At 45.2% G+C, this 10290-nt stretch overlaps 1 non-coding gene and 1 pseudogene across 1 annotated transcript; both read right to left on the bottom strand.

The window, feature by feature from the left end:
- Positions 1-4686: 4686 nt before the first annotated feature.
- Positions 4687-4766, bottom strand: LOC138232415 (U4 spliceosomal RNA; annotated as a pseudogene).
- Positions 4767-4996: 230 nt separating this feature from the next.
- Positions 4997-5113, bottom strand: LOC138232449 (U5 spliceosomal RNA). Its single transcript, XR_011187178.1, has one exon. It is a non-coding gene; the product is annotated as a U5 spliceosomal RNA (small nuclear RNA).
- Between the last annotated feature and the right edge of the window lie 5177 nt (positions 5114-10290).

The raw sequence follows: 10290 nt of genomic DNA, 5'->3' as shown, positions 1-10290 counted from the left end.
GGGTTTAAGGCTGGCTTCACGTTCAAATGATAAAGTCTCCCCGTCCGGATGTCAAAATGCAACTTTGGCAGACAGAAAAAACATCAACAAACCACAAATGTGGACAAGGATTTTACAAGCTGCACCACACTGCACTTTCCAAAGCATTTACATTCCTGTTAGACACAGGAATTGCCTTTGATTTGCGCGCTTACGAACGCCATGGAAAACGAAACAAAACTAAAGCCCTCAGCTCCTACACTTGATTATAATGCCGTTACGTGTCGAAGCAGGAATTTACGTCATCCTACCACTGCAACACGGGGAATAGAGGGAAATGAGCACACGCTACGTACGTCTCAATCACGCCCTAGAGTCATAAGGCGCATTGAAGGGTGCACCCCCATCATTAATCGTTGCGCCTCTGTGAAAGGAAAGCTCTTGAGCAGTCTTTGAAACAGCTCGGATGAAACACTTGATTGCTTCCATGTGCATCTGGAGCCCATTTCTTATTTTCACTTCACGCCGCCCAAAGCAATTCTAAAACATGAGATTCGCGTTTGGGAATGCGCCCTGCCCTACGAATAAAACAGGTCTACGGGTCTGAAACCTGCTCCACGGAAAACAGTTCTGTTGCGCTTTTGATTAAAGGGAGATTCGCTGTTCTTACTTTTTGATGACATAACACCCAAAGGGGCTTCTTTGGAGCTGGATTCCAACCAGCATCCTAAAGTTTCTTGGCGGTATCCTTTACAGTCCTCTGTTCGGTCGACAAGGGACAGAAGGGGGCAGCTTTCCTCACACACACAGTGCAATGTACTGTAGTGTTCCCGTTCATTTAATTCGCAGTTCTGCATCAGACCTCTAACTCGTTTCCTTAGCTTTTAATTTAAGCCATGAAGCAGGCTTCTAGTGTATAAACGTCTAGAGGAATCACAAACTAATTGAGAGGCCATCATCCCAGGGGGAACTGACAAAGTCTATCCCTAAACACCTAGCGCAGTCTCTCGAGAGACTGTCAAAAATCGCTTTCTCCGTTTTCGTTGCAAGTAAGTGAAAACACAGTCTCAAACCAGAGCCAGCGGCACGTAAATACTGTTACTGTCACTGCTCGATACTGACATTAGCCTACTATACCATGTTCAGCCACCGCTAGGAAATGTACGGCTCTAGTACCGGAGCAAACAACAGGAGGGCCAAAGGCGCACAGGCACACGTGTCAGACATGGAGAGCGACAAGGATGGGATTCAACCCCATGTGTGTGGAGCACAACGGATTAGCAGTCCATCGCCTTAACCACTCGGCCAACTCGTCAACGAAACTGGGCTGTCCTGACATGGGTTGGCGCACTCCAGTTGATCTTTTTCTTTTTTTTCCCTCATACTCGAGGGTCATTTTCCTGTTCCACATGCGATTTCAACATTTTCCTTGGGAGATGTCAAGCCAGCAAGCCACTGCTGTGGTTCAGTGGCCAGTGTGGAGTTCAGTGGCCCTGTTGTACACAGAAAGCACATTGAGCTCCTTGGACATGAAAAGTTCCAGATAAAAGCCATTTGTCATCCTTTCTCTTGGTGTCGATGTTGCTATTGTATGTAAAGGTGGCAACTTGCTCAGCGAGCAGGCGGAGCACACACCGAATGCAGATGTGTCTGAGTGGTGTGTCCAAGTGGCTGCAAAAGGACAGCACTCCCGGGGCGCTGTGGCTTAGTTGGTTAAAGCGCCTGTCTAGTAAACAGAAAATCCTGGGTCCGAATCCCAGCGGTGCCTTTTTTTGTTCTGTGTTCTCGAACAGAACTGGTCATTATGGACAACCGCATACGTCTAGACTTAATTAAATGCAAGTATTCATTTCCTGTCTTGAACGACTTGTTTTTCTTAAAATGGATGCAACTTGCAAAACATGAAATACAAACCTCGCTAATCAGCGCTCACGGCTGGCAAAAAAAAAAGAAGTCAGCAATGTTTTTTTCTTTAACCTTAAGCCTGCTAATGGAGAAGAAACTAGTCGCCACATCACATACATCCGTTTTAACGATAAGAAGGTAACAACTATCCTCACTCCAGAGTAAATCTCACGTTGAGGGCATATTTTTTTCCACTTTACCATGAGTCGGGCTCAGCTGCAGAGAGGCGAGAGCAGAGCAATGAGGTCAGGGGGACAGGGGAGTCACACGCTGGCGGTTTGAACACGCGGAAGATCACTGAGGGATCCACAGTATGTGGACCCTCCATGCGCCATCATTCCACACTCCAGACTCTGAATCCTGCCATCCGAGTTAAGATCTCGGCGGAACCTGAGGCGCAGTTCTTTCTTAAAACGTAATCTGGTGAGCATTTCTAGAATCGTACTTGTATAGATGCAGCCTTTAATGTGTTGCTAGGTTAAAATTTATGACTTCTTGAACTTCAGTAGGCAACTGCCCTCTTGATTTCGGATTTAATTTCTTTATTACAGGGGCGCTTTTATGATGACAGAGTCATGTTCAGGTACTTTGCTTGATGGAGGAAGCTCATTTCGGACTCTGTGATCTGCTCACCTGGAAAGGTCTGCTGTACTACTACAAGAGAGAAGTAGAGTCTGGAGGAAGGGACAATTTTATGATGCTTTGGAAGGTAATGTTTTTTTTTTTCTTTGAAATCGAAATGAATCAGAATATCAGTGCAAAAGACAAACTCTTGGTTTGGTTTAAAGAGATATGGTTTTAAAACAGACAAAATGTAGAAAACAGGTGTTTCTCACTTTTGGAAAAGAATGGACCGGGGGTAATATTTTACTAGTTGCAGTGCTAAGCTCACTGGGTTACAGTCCTGCAGTGTCACACCAGGGCCAGTGGTGCAATGGATAATGTGTCTGACTATGGATTAGGAGTTTGGAGGTTTGACTCCTGCCTGGCGCTGGTTGTTTTTAAACACATCAGCCTACTCCCTAAGTAGCCTGTGCTACTTACTGCATTGTAATCGTACCCAGTAAGAGATTTCCTTCTTGTAAATAAACTGCACCTGACAGCTTTAGAAAAACACCTGGGCTCAGTACGGTGCTGAGAGCTCAAGTTGTGTATAATGTAATAATTTAGGTAGAATAGATTCTAATAATATAATGATCCAGTGTGCTGCACTACTTCACTGTTTCACTGCTCTATGCCTTCTGGAAATAAATCCTCAGACTACTTACTGCCCTGGGCATGTACCAATAAATTACAGGAGCACATCTATATATCACTGCGTTGAAGCAGGAGACACAATCACTGCAAACACATCCTAAATACAGTGTTCCAGCACCTTTGACCTCATCCAGAACGTATCATTTCTTGAAAGGAATTGCTGTCCGAATGCACATCTGAATCCCAAACAGAATCTCTAGTAAAATCCGATCATTTGTGAAACAGGTAAATGTCTTAGGGGCCCATTCCTCATTCTCAAGACACATGTATGCAGTACGTACACCATGCATTGAGCAATAGGGATTAAAGACACCACAGGTAAGGTTAGAAGACATTCTGACTATATTCTAAAATATTGGACTCATATTCTTATGATGGCAGACATGATGCTGTGTTTAAAACCGGGGTTAATGGACATTATATGACTGTCAATTCTGTTTTGTTTTGGAGACTCTTGGCTGCCTATGTGGTACAGTGCAGCGTGAAGAAAACATTTTCCAAAACTGTGTCAGCTCAAAAGTTGTAAGAAAACCTTTCCAGCTGCTTTAACTCTCTTCATTTTTGTCATTTAATTGTCTGTCGGCACTATGTAGCAGCATTGCATGACAACCCATCTCACCACGGAAAGGAACCTAACAGCTTTTGTAAGAGAGGAGAAAAGGACCTGGCCCATACAGGACTCGAACCCACAACCTTGGTGTTATTAGCTCTAACCAACTGAGCTAACCAGCCTCACGACAGCAATCCTCTCTGTGCTGGAAAAAATCGAACTCAGGGAATTTCTTTTGCCCTCCTTTGAATTGAAAGCCGTGTAATTCAGTGTACGGGCTTTCTCGTGCAGTTTTATAGTTCTTGTAACCCAAATCCTACACTGGCGTGAAGTGACCCCCCATTTCACAGCATTTTTCAGCTGATTTAAAATGTACCTAAAGGAGAAGCATTATTGAAGACCATCAATTACCAAGAGCTTTTGTCAAAGGTTTTGGTGGTCATTTTTAATGACCACAGAGCGCTGTGACCTCGGTTTTACATCTCATCCAAGAGACAGCGCCCTTTTACAACACAGCGTCTCCGTCACTATGCTGGGGGATTGGGACCCGCACAGACCTCAGGGTGAGCGCCCCCCCACCGGCACCATTAACACCGCTTCCAGCTGGAAACTTTGTTTTTCCCTGTAGCTCACCCTCATCCGGGTACTGACCTGGCTAACACCTGTTTTGCTTCAGTGGGTTTTCAGTTGCGAGTTGCAAGGGGATGCAAGTGATGGAGCCACTCGCTGCAAAAGCCACTGCTTTGGCTGGGAATCGAACCAGAGCTTCCCGCATGGGAAGCGAGAATTCTACCACTGAACCAACAATGCTCACTGCCCAGTCCTTCAAAAAAGACGTTTTTTTGGTGCTCTGTTAAAAAAGCGTCGACATTACCTCTTTCAAAAGGCTTCACTTTCCTAGTCACATTCCAAGGCTCATTGAACCCGGGCTGTTTCCTCCAGCGGTATAGTATTGCAGTTAGACAGCACGATGCCTGCAAGACTATGTCACGCTCTGACGAGAAAAGTTTTCAACTAGCAATAATCGTGCCTCGGCTAAACCTCACAGGCTACGATACTGCCACTGCACAAAGCTGACGGTTGCCAGGCAACCGCGGGGATCCTATGGAAATCGTTATCAATCGTCTCATGGCATGTCGTTGCTGTAACGCTTCATATTTGCGGCCGGACACTTCCCGCCTCCCAGAGGAAAGAGCGCCAATCAGACAGGCGGAGACCGAGGACTCGCAGAGCAGACGGCCACAGTCGCCGTAATAAGAGCGATTGTGAGCGGTTTTGTTTTCTCTCTTTGACCAGCCCAGCTGCGCCCCACCCGAAGGCAGGGAAGCACAAAAATTGTATGGAACTCATTCATGCTCCTCTACTTGGAAATCTTTAGTAAAAGGCAAAAGATTTGTACGAGATGAAGAGAAACCAGAGTGCGTGGCTGGACAGCTGCAGGAGCCCAGGCCGCCTTCAAGGCCTCTGCCCTGCCGGTCGTGGTTGGCAATGCACCTGGCCTTACAAACGAGCCAGTGGGGCCCGTTCAGCTCCGGGCTCATCGCCTGTGGCTCTCGGCTTACCTGGCAGGGGAGATACCTTGATCAGCCTGTAGTTGGAGTAGTTGGATTGTTTTCTTGTTTTGTTTTGCGCGCTTACGAACGCCATGGAAAACGAAACAAAACTAAAGCCCTCAGCTCCTCCACTTGATTATAATCCCGTTACGTGTCGAAGCAGGAATTTACGTCATCCTACCACTGTAACACGGGGAATAGAGGGAAATGAGCACAAGCTACGAATTGTCTCAATCACTCCCTACAGTAGTAAGACGCCTGGAAGCGTGCACCCCCATCATTAATCTTTGCGCATCTGTGCAAGGTAAACTCTGGAGCAGTCTCTGAAACGGCTCAAAGGAAACACGTGATTGATTCCATGTGCATCTGGGGTTCATTTCTTATTTACATTTAATTCAAGGGAAAGGCTTGGGTCAGTTTCAGACGGCCTCCAACAGCGAGATTCAAGCGCCCCACCTTCAGCCCAATCTGCGCCGCCAGAACGCCAACGGCTCCTCTGGTCTCCGGGGTGCGGTTGTGACCCCGTAACCTAAAGTGTTGGTGGCAGACAAATGGAGACTAACAGGTGATGTCCTAGGACATGACTACATTGTGACACTCGGTGGGGATGGTGACCATTGTTTGGAAAAGAGTGCGAGGCCCCTTTAGAAAAACATTTTGTTAACAGGCATTCTGCCTCAGCCTAAACACCTATAGCTTGCAAAGCGCATGCTATTAGACAGGCACCTCTGCAAGACCTTAAGAGTCTCTTAAACTAGTGATAGTAAGGTGTTCCCAATGGGCGATGTTTGGCTTTCAAATCATCTCTCTGTGGAAGCGCCGAGATGCAGCTGTTTAAGGCTTAGAAGCAGCTGACTGTTTCACTACCTAGCTGATTACTGTCAGTCAGGGAGCTCAGAGGTGAAAAGCCTGTCTGAGAGACAATTCGCCGTCAATCAGTTCAATATGTTCCGTACCAGCTCGGCGCACCTGAGATCATCTTGGTAGCCGTGTAGCTCAGATGAGTGAGAGCGTGTGTGTGTGTACCACCGTGATTGGATGCCGGTCCTTCTCAGGTCACAGTAAACCTTCTGCTGCCTAACTTTCCTAATTTTGGGGATCCCTTTGAAAAAGCAAAGGAAAAAAAAAACTGGCTCTTCATCAGCGTGATCGACCCAACCCAGTGTGCCCCAGTGGCCTAATGGATAAGGCACTGGCCTCCTAAGCCAGGGATTGGTTCGAGTCCCATCTGGGGTGCTCCTGTCCCTTTTTGAGTGTACAAATGTCCTTGTGATTTGTGAAGCTGCAACCCCACCTTACTCAGTGAGCGTCTCTGCTTTTCTCTCACATACAGTTGGGAGAAAAACTTTTGTAAACAGCCCTTTGGAATGATGTGGATTTCTGCATGAATGGCTCCTAACATGTGATCTTATCTTTATCTAAGTCATAATAATTAATAAAGAGAGTCTGATTTAACAAACAACACACGCCCAACATTTGACATTGCTGTTTCTTTATTGACCAAATGGTTTAAACAATCAAGGTCATTGATGGAAAAAGTACGTGAACCCTTATATTAAGGAGCTAGTGGAACCTCCTTTATGACAAAAACCTCAACCCCCACTTTCTGTAGCGGCTGGTCAGACCTGAGCAGCGGTTAGGAGGTATTTTGGCCTATTCCTCTATGAAAAACTGTTTCAGTTCATGTATATTTTTGGGATGTCTTGCACTGAACGGCCTGCTTCAGATCACGCCACAGCACTTCAATGGGATTGGGGTCAGGACTCTTACTTGGCCATCCCAAAATACGGAATTTCTTCTGTTTCAGCCACTCTGTTGTTGATGTACTCCTTTGTTTTTGTCATGCTGCATGACCCAGCGTCTTTAGAGTTTTAGATCACAGGCAGACACCCTGACATTCTGCTGTAGAATTTCCTGATACATCTTGGAATTCATCGGTCCCTCGATGATTGCAAGCCGTACAGCCTCCGCTATGCTTCCCAGGTGGGATGAAGTTTTGGAGTTGGTATGCAGTGTTTTGTTATCTCCAAACATAACGCTGTGCACATTTACCAACAAGTTCAACTTTTGTCACATCTGTCCACAGAACATTGTTCCAGGAGTTGCTGTGGAACATCCATGTGGTCTTTAACAAACTTGAGAGGGGCAGTGGTGTTTTTTTTTGGGGGGAGAGCAGTGGTTTCCTCCGTGGTGACCTCGCATGATCACCACTCCTGTTCAGATTTCTTCTTATGGTGGACTCATGAACACAGACGTAAGACAAAGTCAACCACCTGTTCGCTAGATCCCATCCCCACTCAGCTAGTCAAAGATTCCCTCGAAGGACTGGCAGGACCTATAATTAGTATGATGAATGCATCGCTTGCGTCAGGCGTTGTACCTGATCAATTTAAGGTAGCGGTTGTTAGACCGCTCCTTAAGAAGTCAAATTTGGATCCACAAGTTCTTAACAACTACAGGCCTGTCTCAAAGGTCCCATTTCAATCTAAAAGTCTTGGGAGAATAGTTGTTGCCCAACGTCAATCGTATCTGGATTCAAATAATATGCTTGAGAAATTTCATTCTGGTTTCTGAAACTGCATTAACAAGAGTCGTAAATGATATTCTCTTAGCTACTGATGCGGGGAATGCAACAGTGCTTGTGCTTCTAGATCTTAGAGCTGCCTTTGACACGGTTGACCTCTCTGTTTTGTTACACAGGCTTGAGTTTGAGGTTGGCTTATCTGGAACCGTCCTTCAGTGGTTTACTTCACATTTTACTCATCGTTTTCATTATGTTCAAATATCTAATAATTGTACTGCTTCATCAATGTCACCAGTTCAATTTGGGGTACCAGAAGATCAGTGCTGGGACCAATATTGCTCTCTCTCTCTACATGCTGCTGCTAGGTAGGATAATATGAAAAAATAATATGAACTTTCATTCATATGCTGATGACACTGAAATAAACATTTTGTTTACACCAAACAACAACTCTTCTATTATCAGTTTAGTTAAATGCATTAAGGAAGGAAATACTTGGATGTGTGAAAACTTTTTGTTACTCAACTCTGAGAAAAATGAGGATCTGTTGATCGGAGGCAACAATACTGATAAGACTACTATAACTTCAGCACTTAACTCAGAGGATTTAAACATTTGCCTCAAAGAGACAGCACGTAACCTAGGCGGCATATTAGACACAAGGCTCTTAACAACTTGCATTGTTAAGTGCCTTGGGACAACCTTGTTGTGAAAGGCGCTATATAGAAATACATTGATTTGAATTGAATTGACAATGTAAAATGTTGTGTGTGTTGTTTGTTAAACAAGACTGTCTTTATTTATCAAAAAATAAAAGGAATTTGCTAGGAATGCAAACGTTAGGTTGCGCTTCTTCATGCTGCATCGTCGGCATGAGTGGAGCTTTTTAAACATCTGTACTTACTCTGCCCCATAAGAAATCGTTTGTCCCCGTTCAAAAGAGATTGTGCGATGTCCTGCAGTGTTCGCAAAGCAAACCTTTGACAGTTTGAAAAGAGGAATTTATTCTGCTTCCTGTGTGTGCAGTAGTTACAAAGTTGAACGTCTTTACACGATTTGCTGCAGTTTTCAGTGGGCGGGCTTTGTCAGATGGCTTGGAAAAACGCACTGTGTTTCGGCTTGGGAAACATCATGAGAAGTGTCCTGCATGTTTTCTGTGTATAGCTGTCTTTTAACGCATACAGAATTCATTCGAAATCATTGATTTCTCCAATTAACAAGGGTCCCTTAAAGGATGAGTCAAAGTAACATCTAATCGGATTAGTTTCCTTAGAGCTGGTTCAGAGTTTCCTCAAGAGTTTACCTTACACAGATGCGCAAAGAAGAATGTTGGGGGTGCACGCTTCAAGGTGCCTTACAGCTGTTGGGAGTGATTCGAGATGATTCGTGGCGTGTGGTCGTTCCCATATACCGTACGCCCCGGGGTGCAGTGCTAGGATGACGTACAATACCGCTTGGGCACATAACGGCGTTATATGCAAGTGCGGGACGTGAGGGTTTTCGTTTGTTCATTTTGTTTTGCTCTGCTTTGCTTTGTTTCATGGTCAAGAGGCGTAAGGTAAGTCGTAATCCAGGGAGAACACTGGTGGCAAACAGTCAAAGGTGAGAGGCGAGGTCCAAAGTCAAAAAGGCAGAAGGGGAGTCCAATATCCAGAATAAACGAGGTAATGGAAAAAACGCCAGGTAGAGCTCTCAAGGAGTAGACTCAATACCAGCGGGAAGCAGGTAAAGATGGTAAAAATAGCACTGCGTACCGCACGGTGGAGTGTGTGCAGGTGGGTTAACTCGTGCGGCGGCGTTTGTTAATAATCACCCGCTGCTGGTGCTGTTTAGATTGCTTAAGAGTTGGTCTTAACTGCCTGGCGGTCATGACAAGCTCCTCTTTAAGCTGTGGTTTAGTTTTGCATTCATGTGTTTCTAGAGCAGTTATTTATGGGGGTGGGTGGGTCTTTCACAGAGGCTCAGGACAAATCCCCTGCATGAAAGTCTACTGTGTGCGTTCAAACAGTCACAGGTCAAGAGCCAGGCAGGAGGACAATGGACAGAAGAAGCAACGAACTAAAAATAAAAGAACGAATATGAAAAAGCCACCATCTTTTTCTTTTTGACATTTTCCGACTTTCATGCAAGCCAGGACAAAGTTGCTCGTAGCTACTTGTGGATTCAAATACTCTATCGAGTGCTTTGATGAGTTTTTGCAATTTGATTGTCGTCCTGTCAGCCTGTTTCTGTTTTTCTTTTCAATCTAGTGATGGAAAGTAAGAGGGAAATGATGGAGCAATCAATAACTGCTCCGGAAAAATGGCAGAAAGAAATGGCCCGTCACTAAGGACATTTGTGAAGCAGAGGAGTGACATCACCACAAAGGCGACACATTCTGCTGATGGTTTTGGTGAATAATGATTGAGGCGCGTTAAGAGAAAGGTAGCTGTGTCAGCATGCGTAGGCTGCAAAGGATAAAGCAAAGGTTTACTCCATGCTGAAAAGAGAAGAAAAGAAGCACAACGTTTCGGCTGTGGAGT

Source organism: Lepisosteus oculatus, unplaced genomic scaffold, assembly GCF_040954835.1.
Source record: "Lepisosteus oculatus isolate fLepOcu1 unplaced genomic scaffold, fLepOcu1.hap2 HAP2_SCAFFOLD_63, whole genome shotgun sequence".
NCBI classification, from domain to species: Eukaryota; Metazoa; Chordata; class Actinopteri; order Semionotiformes; family Lepisosteidae; genus Lepisosteus; species Lepisosteus oculatus.
Note: the sequence above shows the minus strand (reverse complement) of the source record. Positions and strands in the feature narration are given on the sequence as shown.